Raw genomic sequence first — 15,072 nt, forward strand, 5'->3', positions numbered from 1 at the left:
GGGAAGTCAGAGTGGACAGAAAAGGCAGTCAGAGCCAAATGGGGTTAAGATACCTGATACCCAAATTTTCAAATTCTACAAAAGCATATAACCATATGAATATACTCTGAGTGGTATTTTTTTTCTTCAAAAAGTGCTCTCTCTTTCACCTGGCTTAGAACTCCTGGAGTCATCCTTGATTTTTTCTTCAAATCCCACTTGTCACTTCCATCCCTGATAGCTATCACCATAATTATCACCACCATCGTTATCTTCTCTATCACCATCATCACCACTACCACCATCATCACCTTCATGATTATCATCACCATCATCACTATCATCACCACCATCATCAAAGCGATCATCATCATCACCGTCATCACCACCACGACCATCAGCACCATCCTCCTCCTCACAGTCACCGTCATCACTATCATCACCATCATCCTCATCACCACCATCACCATCACCACCGTCTTCACCATCAATGGTTAGCAGCCTTTACTGACTGCTCCCCATGTGCCAGGCAACGTGAAGGCTCCACTTGAGTTATTTCAGTGAATCCTCCCAACACTCCACTAGCATTAATACTCTTTTCCAGCTGATCTGGATCATGAAGCAGCCTTGGGGAGGTTACATGACTAGCCCATGTTCACACTTACAAGGAAGTGGAATATTTAAGATACAAATCCAGACCTACCATCAAAGTCCAAGCTCTTAATCAAAGGAAATTTTCTGCCTTTGGTGCAAACACTGACATAGCTTATGCTTTTAGTATTTCCTCCCTGGTTTTCATTACTGCTTAACCAATCTTCTTGCCTCTATCTTCCTCCAGCCCCCACAAGAACCAAGCCATTCATTGTTCAGTCACCAGTTTGGTCTATATAACATTCAAACATGTCCCAGAGACTCCCTCTCTCTCAAAGCATCTCCACCACCTAGATAATAGAAACTCCTTGTACCTATTAGGGCTCATTAATGAAAAGCAACAGAAACAAATCTGAATAACTTAATGTATAAAAAAAGCAAGGGCAGAGAATTTATTTAAAGGACAAGAGGAAAGTCATTTAAGCATGGAGCTGAAAATACGATGAGTGCTCATCTCAAGTTTGTGGGATGGATAGATGAATGAGAAACTAAGTAAATGAACGGGGCAGGTTGCTTGGTTTCTAAGTAGAGCTGTAAAGAGCTATGGAATTGCTCCAAAAGCCTCTGGTGGATGGGGCTCTGGGCCATATATAACCCCTCCTCACTAACTCTATCTGTTTAGGAATTGAGAGGATTTGCATCAGACTCATACTTGAAGAGTTCTACTTTGACAAAATGACAGGTGAAATAAAGGACCAGCCTGGAACCTGGTGACTGACGTTCTAATCCTGGCTCCAGGGCTCCCAGGGTGGGCACTCTTGCTACACATGCTGGCTCTCTCAGCCTCAGCATCTAAATCTACAAGACGGTCACTCCAGCAGCTCTGTGTTACCTACACTCAGGGAGAAAGTGATGCAGCGCGACGGCACACATGCTGGATAAGATCACACACAAGCTCTGCAGATCAGGCTTCTTAATCATTTTGTGTATGCGTGCTAATAACAAAATGAACTCTACCCAGCCACAGGACATGATGGGGCCACAGTGGTAGTGATGGGAAGAGGGCCTTGTAAGGGGCAAGGCAGCCCCAGGTTTTGGTGTTGTTTTTTTTTTTTTTAAAGATTGATTTATGTATTTGATAGTGAGAGGGGGAAAGAGAGCACAAGCAGGGGGAGCAGCAGGCAGAGGGAGGGGGGAAGCAGGCTCCCCGCTGAGCAGGGAGTCTGATGTGGGGCTCGATCCCAGGACCCTGGGATCATGACCTGAGCCGAAGGCAGCCGCTTAACTGGCTGAGCCACCCAGTCACCCAACCATACTAAATGCATTTCCAGAATTAGGGTAAGTTGGAGGAAACTCAATATTAAAGATGAAGGATTTGTGTTTCACCATCCAACAAGTAGAGGATGCAATAAAATGTGTATTGTGTATGCGTGTGTGCATGTGTGTGTGTGTACGTGCACGAGTGTGCATGAGCTCATGGGGAAGGCCCTAGAAATCTTTCCGACACTAACCACACGATGAAGAAACAGATCCAGAGAGGCTAAATACCTGCTCCTTGTATGCTGCTGATTTTTTACCAATGGTCTCTCAAGGCCCATGTCTCCCGATTCCACATCTAGTGCATGCCTAGTCTTCCACCAACTCCCCGTACATAAAACTTTTCTAAATACATCCTGCCTGCTTCCCTCCAGGGGATCCAGCTGCTCAGGCAGTCTCCTAGAGGAGCCTGCAGTGGCCTCCATGGGAGGCAGAGGCAGAAGCCTTCCTCCACATGAGCCCAAAATACAGTGTTTTCCTTCTAAGTGGGTTGGCACCAACCCATGATCCATCTGCCAAAAATTGCCTATACTCTTTGGGTTCAAGCCCAAGGTCATCATATCACCTTCCAGGGAGCTCTGGACATGGTCCCAGAGAGAAGAAACATCTGGAAAGTCGAAAGTAGATATATATTACTCTTGGAAACACTCCACAGCCTCCCTACCAGGGGCCTCACCTTTGACACGAACAGAGGTGGAGGTGGGACGTGGGGTGGGGCAGGGCCTTGAAATGAGGCTCTACCTAACCCCATACAGGCAGAGCTGTGTTGATGCTTGTGCTCTCCTAGGTGACTGGTCAGAAAAATTGGACCAGTATAGCTTCCACAATCATCTGCGTAGAACCGGAGTTTTTAAAAAGGTATGTATATATAATGTCACACACAAACTTTGTACTCACATTTTTATGTTCATCTCTGATTCTTTCCTTCATTCAGAATTTTAAAAGTGGGATCATGGCCCGAAGGGACAGAAACATATATATATATATATATATATATATATATATATATATATATATAATATATTGAATAATACACATTATATATGTGTGTGTATACATACCATTATTATATACATTATATCATTTTATATAATTATATATTGTATATGTATCATTACATATATGCATTAAATATATCATATATATGTATCTTTAACTACAATAGCAAAAGAAATTGGAAAAGAAAAAAATTAAATGCTCACTATCATTAAAAGTTACAAAAAACAAACTATGACAATCTGTATGATATAAAAAACAGAAAGTTTTTAAAATCATGTTTATCCGTAATGTTCACTCGTATTGCTAGGAGAAGGAAGTAGAACGCAAAGTTAGAGGAACAGAATGACTACTATACTGCAGAAGACAACTCGGAAGAAAATATGCTTGAATAGCAACTGAGTTCTAAGTGCTAAGAAGAATCTGGGTGTTTCTATTTTACAATGTTTTCAAATGCCCTGCAATGAACTTGAATTACAAAAGTGTAGCGACAAAACTAGGGAGCATCTTTTCAACGTCCACACGCAGATGTATCCTAGCTGCCCTGTCCGCACCATCACGGAAATGCTCCAGCTCTGCCCCCTTGTCTGTCCGGCCAACTCCACTCTGTATCCTCTGCTTGACATTGTGAACTGATCTTCAACCAAACCCTGTTTTTGCTCCCCTACAGCTCTTTCAACACTGCCCTCCACTTGACCTTGACTTGGAACCTTAAGTCACTCATAGCCTCAGTTTTCACATCAAGGAAGTGATCACACCCAACTATTCTCAGATTCCCCACTCCCTGTGTCTCAAGATCCTGGATGTCCCCACCCTCAGTCAAAAGAGGGCCACACCCTGATGGCCCCAGGTGCACCAGGCTGGGTAAGTTCCTAGGGCCACCCTGATTCTTTTGGAACTCACATTTGTTATTTCTGAGTCACCAGAGCTGCCGGGAGCTCCCCGAAAGCACCTGTTTGTGACAACCCGACGTCAGGGGTCCTTTGCCTGAGTGCGTTGTTGCCTCAGCCTCTCACCCAGGACACTGGACCCAACCCTCTCAGGCTTCCATGAGAAATGCACTCACCCCAGGTGGGTAGTCAGTGTCCTGGCGGGGAACAGCCAGCACAATCAAATCAGGACAATTTAGACAGTGTTTAATAGAAAAAATTTCACAAAGGTGTGGGCAGGGTGTGGGTTCCCTGGAGTAGCAATAGCCAACTGAAGGCAATATGAAAGCGGGAAGCAGGGGAACAAACAGTCCCACATGTCACTCTCTTCATTCCCTCCGGTGCCCTGACCAGACGTAAAGAGAAGCTCCTCATCGGCCAAACCCGCAGCTCTCCATTGGCCAAACCCAAAGGAAGCCAGAGGGCCAGAGAGCCTATCCCAGATGGCCTCCCAGAGCCAGAGGAGCAAAGAGAAGAGATTCAGCCCACCAAGCATTTGGGGACTTCTTAGTAATTTCTACTGGCTCTGTGTATGTTCCCAGGAAAGGCCCCCATCCATCAGCACCCTGAGTTTTTCTTGCAAAGCCCCCACCTGACAGCCCAGCATTCCTCAGTTCCTTCTCAGCGCTGCTATTCTCCCTGTCTGCCTGTCTGTCGGCCTTCCTCCGCCCCAGTGGTCAGCTTTCCAAACTAGACACTCCCTCCTCAACTTCAACTTCAAACTTCTCCCTCCTTAATTACGCGGGGCTGCTGGGGAGCTGTTCCGCTTGCTGTTGCAAGAGGTCATCACAGCATTCCCTCCTGGCCACACAGGGCCGTCTCCCAGAGGCAGCCTGGCAGATCAGTTTCTCAGCTCAGCTCATGTTTTTGTCATTCCTCTTGTGCCCTCCAGCTCACTATTAGCTGCAAAACCTTATTGGGACAGTGTTGCGCGCGCACACACACAGACACAATCATCCTCCCTAATTCATCTGGATAAACATGTGACTGTCCATGCAGATCTCATCCCTTCACGGATCCAGCTCTCTGCTGGAGCGTCTCTCTCCCAGAGCTTCTCCAGCTCTCTGCTCCAGCGCAAAGCGAGGGAGGCTTTTCCGCAGCTGTGTGGGCAGCCTCTGAGTGACTCTTTCTATGGGAAAATTCTCTCAGAGCTGAGCTGGAGGGATGAGAAAAAGGAGTCAATGCCGGGAGGATGTTCATGTCTGCATCACGGGATCTGGTCTGGTCCCCTGCAAGAGACTAAATTCCCTCCTGCTTACCAACCACCACAGACCCAAGGCCACCTGCCCAGTCTGCCCATCGCTGCCCTAGCCAGCCCGCGCCGGCCCCAGGTGCCCAGCCTGTGCTCATTCACTCCATTGTTCTAAGGGAGGTGGCTGCATTCAGCACCATCTGAAGACAGCGTAGGTCCCTTGGAAGCAACTGGATTTTTCTCTTCCTGAACCAGCTCCCAGCTATGAGACGGGGTGGTCCTTCATGGGCAGTGCACCACGCGAAGGAGGGAGAGTGAGGGGCTCTCCCCTTGGCCACCCGCTCCAGACTGAACTCAGGCTGCTATAGACAGAGTTCCAGCCCAGCCCCCACACCTTCCAAGGAAACTGTGTAGCCAGGTTCCTATCACGTGTGGCACTGAACAGGTCCAACCTCACCATGTCAGGATGAAAGAGGTTGGGTGGGGAATGGCCCACATCGAGAGTGTATACAAATGCTGCCCTGGTCATTGCTTATTTGGCTGTCCAGAGTCCCCTCCCCTTCTGGGAACAGCACCAGATTATCCTAAGGGGACCGGCCTTCTCTCCTTCTCTCCTGGATCCAGGCGGATTTCATGGGGCTGGTGCCCTCCCCAGATCAAGGCTTGGCTCATCAGCTCATTTCATCACCAGGGCCACAGCCATCGGCACTAAGCTGGCCCAAACCAGGCCATTTGGCCACATTGGCCTTAGAACTGGAACATTTTCTGGAGCAACCAGGAAAGCTATGGGTCCTTGGCTGCAAGAATTGCTGAGAGAGTCAGCCTAAGCCTGGAACAAAGGTAGGCAGCAACTGGACAAGAGATGGAGAGACACAGGTTCCCCATGGCACTGTTTGAACCTCTGGGTACACCCAGGCCCCCGACCAGAAAACCCCTGAGACTTTCTGGTTCTGCAGGCCAACAGACTGCTTCCGCCAGGGTGAGCCAGGCTTCTGGTGCCCACAGCTAAGTGTCCCGGTCCCCACACATACACCCAGGCTGTCTTTCTGCTGGACCTGAGTCACTCTGCTGGTGGTGTCAGCAACATCTCCCCTCCGCACCCTTTCCTCTTCTGTCTTTGAGTGTCCTGCCTTGGTCTGGGGGAGGCAGTAGGTGAGGGGTGAGCATCCCAGCTCAGCCACATCACGGACAGGTGGTAGCAAGATCTCCCAGACCTGGGAGAAGAGCCTGGAAGCTGAACCTAAGGATGGCCAGCGATCAGATGGTGGGACAGGAGGCTGGGGATGTCCAAACGTGGTCTGTGCAGTGGGAATTGGGGCAGGTTTGGGTTCTAGGACACAGCTCCACAGGAGTCATTAGTTACAAGAGGGGACAGAGCCAGAATCAGTGGCAAGGGTGATCAGGGAAGACAGGCAAGGAAGGAAGGACCATGCCCGTGTTAATATGAGCTTCCTAGGACACCCGAGCCTCTTCTGATATTAAAGGAATGCTCTTCAATTCTGTGCTGGAGATGGAGAAGCCAGAAGATCCTGACTCTGGTCCAACCCGCCACATGACTTTGGGCAGAAAGTGCAACCTCTCTGAGCTTCAGTTTTCCCATCTTTGAAATGGGTCTTCCAAGAAATGGGCCTCAAAGGACTAAGTACATCACACTGAGACTGTAGGTAGGAGGGTGTTTCCTAAATAAGCAGGTAGGAGCTGAGCTGGTTTAAACAGTGGTTTTCAATATAACCAGAGGATAGTTTAAAGGAGTCTTTGATGCCTAAAAAGGATGTGTAGGGTTTTGAGCCCAAATATTTTAAATTTCAGGCATGACTTTGACCCTTACTCTTTAAGAAACCCGGAACAAGATATTTCGCTTTTTCATCTCTTTGAATATTTTTCAAATGAGAAAAGGAATTCCAGCTTTCCCCTAGATCCAGAGTGAGGACCAAATGAGTGTAAAACAACATAGTAAAAGAAAATAACAAAACAATAAACTGCCCTTTAGTGAGAACTTACAGTGTGCCATGCATTAAGTCATTTAAGCCCCACAATGATCTCCACACGGAAGTAACAGGAAAAACAATCATGATCACGGACATTGGATTAATAAAAGTAATCATGATGGAGTGGCTGCTAGACCCCATTCTCAGGGCTTTCCAGGCATTACATACCCTTAGTGCCCAAATAGCTCCAGGAGGAGGAGCTACTATTAATATCCCATTCTGCAGATGGGCAGACTGAGTTCAGAGAAACTGATGAGCCAAGGTCTTCAGGCTAGAAAGAGCATAGTTGGGATTGATTCAAACATAGGGGTGATTTTACAGTTTTTCATATATATGTCATGTGTGTGTACTACATATATCATATATCGCATGATGTATGAGTAACTCTAGCCCTGTGCATTATTGGCAGTGAGAAGGACCTCACAGGGCTCCGTGACTCCCCTCTCCCCGACTGTGACACATAACAGGAAGCCAAGGGCAGGACAGCTACTTGCATTCCAAAACAAAGTTCCTGCTTTCGGGTGTGGCTAAAGAGGTGACCTGGGACCAACCCATCTCGAGAAGAGGCCAAGTCAGCTTTGGCCACAGAGAAAGTTGGGCCCCAAATTTCTATCCAAGAAGAACAATGCACTTCCTTTCAGCAGCTGCCAGGCTGGGGCCTCCCAAAAGCCACAGCTGTTCCAGCCACCCATGGGCCGGCACACTGCTCTGCCCACCCCGCCTCAGGCTGTCAGCTGCTCGGCACACTTCACCCCTGGAGGACTGGCAGTCGCCCCCTCTTACACACACACATCAGCTCACCATCTATCCTGGCACATGGACTTTACACCCAAGATGGATAGCTGGACAGGAGGGCTCTGCCCTTCTCTGCTCTGTGACTTTGCACAAGCGATTTAAAACTCTCTAGGCCTCAGTCTGCTTATCTGCAAAATGGGGACAAAAACCATCCTTCCTTCACAAGATCCTTAAGAAGATGTAGGGCCAAACACACTTAAAATGGTAAGAATAGCACCTGGCCCTTAGTAAAGGCTTAATAAATGTTCTCCATGGTTATTAGTTGTTTCATTCAGTGAAAAGGGGAAACAGGAATCAGAAGAAATCACAATGCCTTCCCAAGGCCAGGTTAGAGGAACCCCACAGAGCTTGGTAGTATACTACAGTGGGAGGAGATGAGGGCTCTATTAGCATAATCAGGTCCAGATGTAGGGCTGGGTCTCCTAGACAGTCTGGAGGATTGCTAATTTGGCCTCGTGTCCCTAATAGGAGATGCCTGGATTTCTACTGAGTATGGGGGGCATCTAGAGAAACAAGCAAGCAGTAGAGCATTTCTCCTTCCGATTTCTTCCGGGAACCCAGCACATCATGAGGGAGGGCAAAGTTCAGACTGAAAGACTGTCTGGCACCCGGGGACCAGGGAGTAGATAAGCAGGTAGGAACTGAGTCACCTTCATGCACAAGATGACAGCGCCGTGCTGGGAGTTCCCAGGGAAGCCCTGGAGCCGACAGCCTGTCCTCACCTTACCCCACTGAGACTCACAAGCACCTGCTGAGGGAGCATTACCATCCCTATTTTATAGATATGGAAACTGAGGCCCCAAAAGTGACCTGGGGTCCCAGATGGCTAAAGAAAGCTAAGCAGAAGCTATTGATTGGTTCACAGAGCTGATAAATCCATGGGAAGAAAATGCTTTGAGGTGATAATGCAGGGCTCAGCGGGGCCCTGGAATCTTGGGGGTGTGGGGGGATCATGGCTCTAGGAGACCTCAGGGAAGCTTGTGAGTACCAAAGGTCAGGAGGAAATCAATGAGGGAGAATGCACTTTAATAATGAGATAAGTCGGGGAGAGGGGATCCAGATTCCGCAGTTCAAATGTCATCTCTTCCCAGGGGCCTTTACTGCTTCCCATGGGGCCAAAGCGATGTCCCCCATGTCTCCGCAGCCTCCAGGTCCCCTCCACTCGGCCCTGGCAGGTTCTGGGCTGGGGCTACAGCTGTGAACTGGATCCAGCTCTCTGCTCCTTAAAGGAGCAAACTTCAGGGAGATAGGTGTCCCAGACAGGGCTCCCTCCAGAGCAGGTCCTGAGCCAAGGGCTGCAATGGAGATAGTTTAGTTGGAAGACGATCCCAGCAACCAGGAGGAGTGTGGAGAAACGCGACAGAGCAGGTAGGAAGGCAGGGAGCACGCACTGTTGAGCAGCTATGGCTGGGACCACTCAGAGCACAGTCCCACTGGGGAGCACCAGAGGGCGATACAGACATGCCTCAGAGCCGTCCCACCCTAGAGAGCCCGGGTATTTATCCTCCAATCCCCAAGCCCCCCTGGGGCATCCTCTCCCCAGCCACTGCCTAGCTCAGTGAGACATCATCTGCCTGACCGGGAACATGGAGGGACTAAGGCACGAGTCTCTTACAGCTCTCACTGTTAAATCATCATCATGTCTGCCTCCCCCGCTAAACCAGCCGGATCATGGGCTGTGGAGTCAGACTGCCCATGTTCAAATCCTTGCTCCTCCCCTCAAAGTGGGACCTTGATTTATTCTTTTTAAGATTTTACTTGTTTATTTGAGAGAGAATGAGAGAGAGAGCACAAGAGCGGGGAGAAGCAGACTCCCCGCTGAGCACAGAGCCTGACTCCTCCATCCCAAGACTCTGGGATCATGACCTGAGCCGAAGGCAGACGTTTAACTAAGTGAGCCACCCAGGTGCCCCATGGGACCTTGACTGAATTTCTCCAGACCTGAGTTCCCTCCTCTGTCCAGTGGAGGTAATAAGAACACCTCCCTGGCAGGACTCATATGAGTTAACAGATAGGAAGAACCGAGGACAGCACCTGACACATGGATGATGCTCCAGTAATGTTCACCATTATCTTGAGAACAGTCCTCAAGGCTCGCTCAGTGCCTGATTCCCCCTTCGTCTCCCCTGTGCCTGGCCTAGTTGGTACCCAGCACAGCCCAGGTGTCAGTTCCTGTCTGTTGAATGAATGAACAGATGAGTCAGTGAGTGAATGAATGAATTGGATTCAAGAGCTAATGTGTTGACCTGGACCATTAGCTTCCAGTTTGGCATCTCATGCCTGGCTTCCTCAATGTCAGTCATACAACGTCCTTCTGGAAGGAGCCTCTGAACATTTAGTATAAATATACTAAATGCATCTCTGAAGAACTTTCTGGAGATACCTTGATTTCCCTGAGGCCCGGACCTTGCAAGCATCTCCATGGCCCCAAAACTGCTGAGAACAGTCTTCCTGGAGTTCTGATTTCACCAGACAAGGAGCTTACTGGCGGGAAAAACTGTTCCAAGGGTTCCTGTGTGTGCACCTGCTGCCCCCTGGTGGACAGGGTCAAGAGCAGCAGGAAGCCTTGGAAAGCCTCAAAGTTGTCTTTTCCACCGGTAGTAAGAAAGAGATAGATATATGTGGTGTGCTTGTTTGCAAAGAACATTCATACTCCGTGTCTCATGTGAACCTTCCAACAACTCTGGAGGTAAGTAGGGCAGGGACTGTCCCCATTTCACAGAAGAAACTGAGGTTTAGAGAAGGTAAGTTTACAGTGAGCTAACAACTGAAATTTAAAGTGGAGAATTTTGGTTCCAAAGCCCAGTCATTTTGACTCCAAAGGTCATTCCCTTTTCTAACTGTGCACAAGAATCATTCTGGGGCATTGGTTAAGGCTACAGGATCTCAGCCATCAATAGCCTGAATATCTAGGGATGAGACTGGGAACCTGGATCTTTGACAAACTTTCTAGGGGATGCTGGTGCAGTCAGGTCCCAATCCTCGGACCAGCATTTGGAAATCGCTGCCCTGTATCACAGGGTACAGCCTCAGATTCTGTACTTAGACACCCACTGCCTTAGTCTGGGAGGCTATCACAGAGCACCACAGACTGGGAGGCTTAGAAACAAAAGAAATTGTAATGTCTCATATTTCTGGAGCCTGGAAGTCCAAGATCAAGGGGCTGGAAGACCAGCATGCTTCTTAGCTCATAGACAGCGGTCTTCTCACTATATCCCTCTCATGGCAAAGGAGCTCCCTCTCTCTTCTGTAAGGGAACTCTTCTGCCATTGATGAGGGCTCTACCCTTAGGACCTAATTATCTCCCAAAGGCCACATCTCCAAACAGCATCACATTCAGGGTTTAGGGACCTTGTATGAATTTTGAGGGGATACAAATCTTCACTCGGTCAATAGCACCCTCCTTCTGATCTACCCCCCAAGCAAAGGGTCTGATCTCTTCCTCCCAACAGTTGCCTCTTCCTGTATACACTCATACTAACCTCTCACACCATTGAGAACTCATACACCATAGAAACTATATGCACAATTCATTTTGTCTCCCACAATCCTAGCGGTCAGCGCACAGTGCATCCATCTGACAGATGGGACCTCTGGGCAAGCAAAGGTCCACAAGCCCACAGGGATGAACTGTAGCTGAGCCAGAATGGGAATCCCAGGCTGTGACCACAGAGGCCACACCATGTGGCTTTGTCAACGCTGTGCTATCTCCCTGACAGGATCCCCACCCTGTGTCCCAGCCCCCTGAAAGTCATGCCTGACTCTCTGACCATGGGACAAAAACTATTGTTACTAAAATGACAGTGGCTAAATTTGGCCTAAAATATCAGCTCTGTATATCCAAGTCACACCTTTCTTTTAACTGAAAATCTCAGTTAGCTGAATGGGGGGAAAAGCATAGAATCCCCCAGGCTTGAAGACATAAAGACAAGTAGCAACCCTTTCTTCTAGCTTGGGGACCAAGGTAGAAAGAGGAGACCCCTTAAATCTGAATGTCCCAGGGCCCTTCTGCTCCAAAATACAGAAGAATTATCAACTGGCTAGAGTACCAGTAGACAGAATATTCGTAGTGCTTTCTTGCCTATCTACATTTTTTATAAGAAATCATCAGAAAATAAGCTCCCATCAAGGGTTTAATTCTCTTAAAAAAAAAAAAGTTTCCAGGAGTGTCCTGTGGTCTGTTAGAGATGCAGACCATCTCCCAGAACATCGTGAGAGACTCTGGCCTGGCCATGTTCAAGTGGGCGTCAAGGCCCTGGAGGCTCAAGGTGAGGAGGGGGCAGGAGCCAGGTGCAGCTCTGGGTCCCGACCCACACCTCAGTCACAGCAACTCCACTTGATGTGTGAGCTGAGTTTAAATATCTGGGCCCCATGTAAGATCTTATCTGGGGGAGAAGGAAAGGGTGCCATAAAAAAGAAAAGGAAAAAGGGATCTAACCAACTCTTCATGGTACAAAAAGCAAACTGAAGCCCAAGAGAAAAAAGGACTTACTCAGCACCACACAGCTGCTGGTGACTGGAATTAAATACTCTTTGTGTTATATCCGTATCCTAAACCTTCTCTAAGTCACTGAGTCACACTTGGTAGTATTTACTAAGGGCACTTCGGGCAACCAGTGACGAGCAAAACCCCGTCCTGCCCATGGGATTGCTGGGTGGACCAGCGTGGGGACGGATACAAGTCAAAGCCTGGAAAAGACACACTTGTAATTTCTGCTGAGGTCTCAGCTCCAAGAGGAGGGGTGGCAGGATCTGGCCTGAGCTGAGGGTGAAGAGAAACACCTCTGCGGAAGGGGAGGAGGAGCTGAGCTGAAGGACGAAGGAAGGGGGAGCTGTGGGAAAGACAGCTCACATAGTCACTGTGGCACCTGAGGCTTGGCTCATCGGCACCTGGAGAAGTCCTGTGACAAGTGGTTGAGTACTGCCCCCCAAAGGAGTTTCCTTCAGGGAGGACACAGCCTCTCCCAGCACTGAGCAGCTATTGCCACTGAGCTCGGCACACCTCATCCCTTTTCAGACCACCCTGCAAAGCAAGCGGTGGCATCCCCATCTCCCAGGCAAGGAAGCAGTCTCCACCAGGTTAGCAGAGTGGAGAATCCCATGGCTGAGAAGAGGCAGGGCCATAGTTTCAACCGGAGGTATAGGACCCCAATCCCATGCCCTGTCCACGATCCCTGAGCCCTCAGAGTGCCCAGTTGGCACCGGGAACTCTGCCGGGAGCTGGCAGGGTCCAGCCGCTGCCACCCGAAGGCTGTCCACTGCTGAGCAACAGAACTCCCCTTGGGCTGTCTGTCCTGACTATGAGGGACACAGTTCTCTCTTCAGTCTCCACATCAAGGGTTGCACGGGACCTAGAAACTGAAGTTGGCCGTGTGTTTAACAAGCTAACCCCGTGAGGAAGGCCAGGTATTGGGAATGCCAGAGAAATGACAGGGACCTGGAGTGAAGGGAGGAAAACCAGGTCAGGGGAAGAAGTCCTTCCTGCCTTCTAAGCAGTGTCCTCCCCATCTGGCAAACACACACACACCTACACATCCACACAAGCCTGTGCACACTATCCCATGCACACCCCATGCACACATACACACAATGTACATACACATGCACACACACAATACACACCCCATGCACACAACAGATACACACTCACACCTACACGTGCACACACATAATACACATCCACACACACATGTGCACACTCTCCCATGCAGACAATACACACATATACATATGCACACACGTGTATACATGCATGCACACGCATGTGCACAGATGCACACATATACCCTCTCTTACTCCAGAACCGTATGCCTCCCCTGACACCAAGATCAGTCCAAATTCTTACTTTAATAGCCAAACTGCAGAGGAGGAGCAGTCCTACAGCCCCAGCAAAAACAGGGAGAGAGGTGTAGGGCTGAGGCAGGGAAAGAACCTAGCCCCAGTCTCACCTCTTTGGCTTAAGATGTCATTTGGGGCAAAGGATATAGAAAACTCCTGAGCACCATCCCTGAACAAACTCAGCACTTTCTGTCTGTGCCTCTAGAAGACGGGTGCCCAGCTTCCCGGGCCCCTTCTGATAGCTCCAGGCTGAGCCCAGCTAGAGGGTAGGGGTACCATGTGACCTAGGCTGGCCTACTGAGTCATTGCATTTGCTGATCAGGGATTGGTTCAAGAATGGGCATGTGACCCAAATGAGTGACTGAGAACCTTCCCTGGATCTCTGTGGGAGTTTTTTTGGCCAATTAGCTTGCAGCCCCCTCTTTCCAGGGGTCACTAAATTCATATGATGAAATTCCAGGATGCTGGTAGCTGTCTTATTGTCAATGCAGAGGGCAGGAGGGCCAGGGAGTCCATGTTTGAATGAAATCCTTCAAATCCCTGGATCCAGCTATACCTGAAGCTGATGAACTTTATTAAGGGATAAGAACTAATCAAGGACCGTTTCTCCTTAAGTCAGTTTGAGTCTCCATCACCTGTAATCACCAGCACTGATTTGGGTCTTAGGTATCCTCATCTTCTAAAGCTACCTGACTCTCACTTTCATTTCCCTCTGCACACATTCCCTCCTACTATCCTATAGTCTTGGGGCAGAGCCTGCCAATCTCCATGAAACCCTCACAAAGCCCAGCATGGTTCTGATCCCCTGGCAGACTGACCATCAGTGACTAGTAAGGAGCAGGGTAGTGTTCTTCTTTGGCAGAGCAATAAAGACAAAGCAAATCACTTGGGTCCGATGTTCTTTCAAAATGAAACAGAACTGAGACCAGAGCCACAGGCTGTGGTGGACAGTGTTGGGGTCAGGGCTGTCCTCGTGTTCTACTCTCTATCCCCCAGTGACTTCCACTAGGTTTATGGCTACACACTACCAGCCAACTCAGTCCTGGGATGATAGAAAGAGACAGAAATAGAAAATTAAGTTATATCCTGGCTGCAGCGAAGGCCATAAAAATAGGTAACACTACAAAGAAAAACACATAAGATTTATGCAATGGCTGTAGGATCCAGGATTTATCTGGGATTTCTGCCAAAACCTAAGGGACTAAGGGCCCTGGGGCCAGTGACCCCCCTGGTGCTGAATGGGAACAGTGTCCCTTTGGCTTCACTTTATTCCCGCTGGATTTTCTTTCAGGGTTCACACATCAATAGCAAGTACAGGTCAGTGGGCCACAACCTTAACATACTTGAAGCTCCTTTTTTTTATCCCAAAATGACCCAAAATGATTCACTTACATAGCACGTTTTTAAAAACAACAAACAAACAAACAAACACAAAAGCAATTTAATG

Source organism: Enhydra lutris, unplaced genomic scaffold (genome assembly GCF_002288905.1).
Source record: "Enhydra lutris kenyoni isolate GAN:26980312 unplaced genomic scaffold, ASM228890v2 scaffoldscaffold10, whole genome shotgun sequence".
In the NCBI taxonomy this organism is placed as follows: Eukaryota; Metazoa; Chordata; class Mammalia; order Carnivora; family Mustelidae; genus Enhydra; species Enhydra lutris.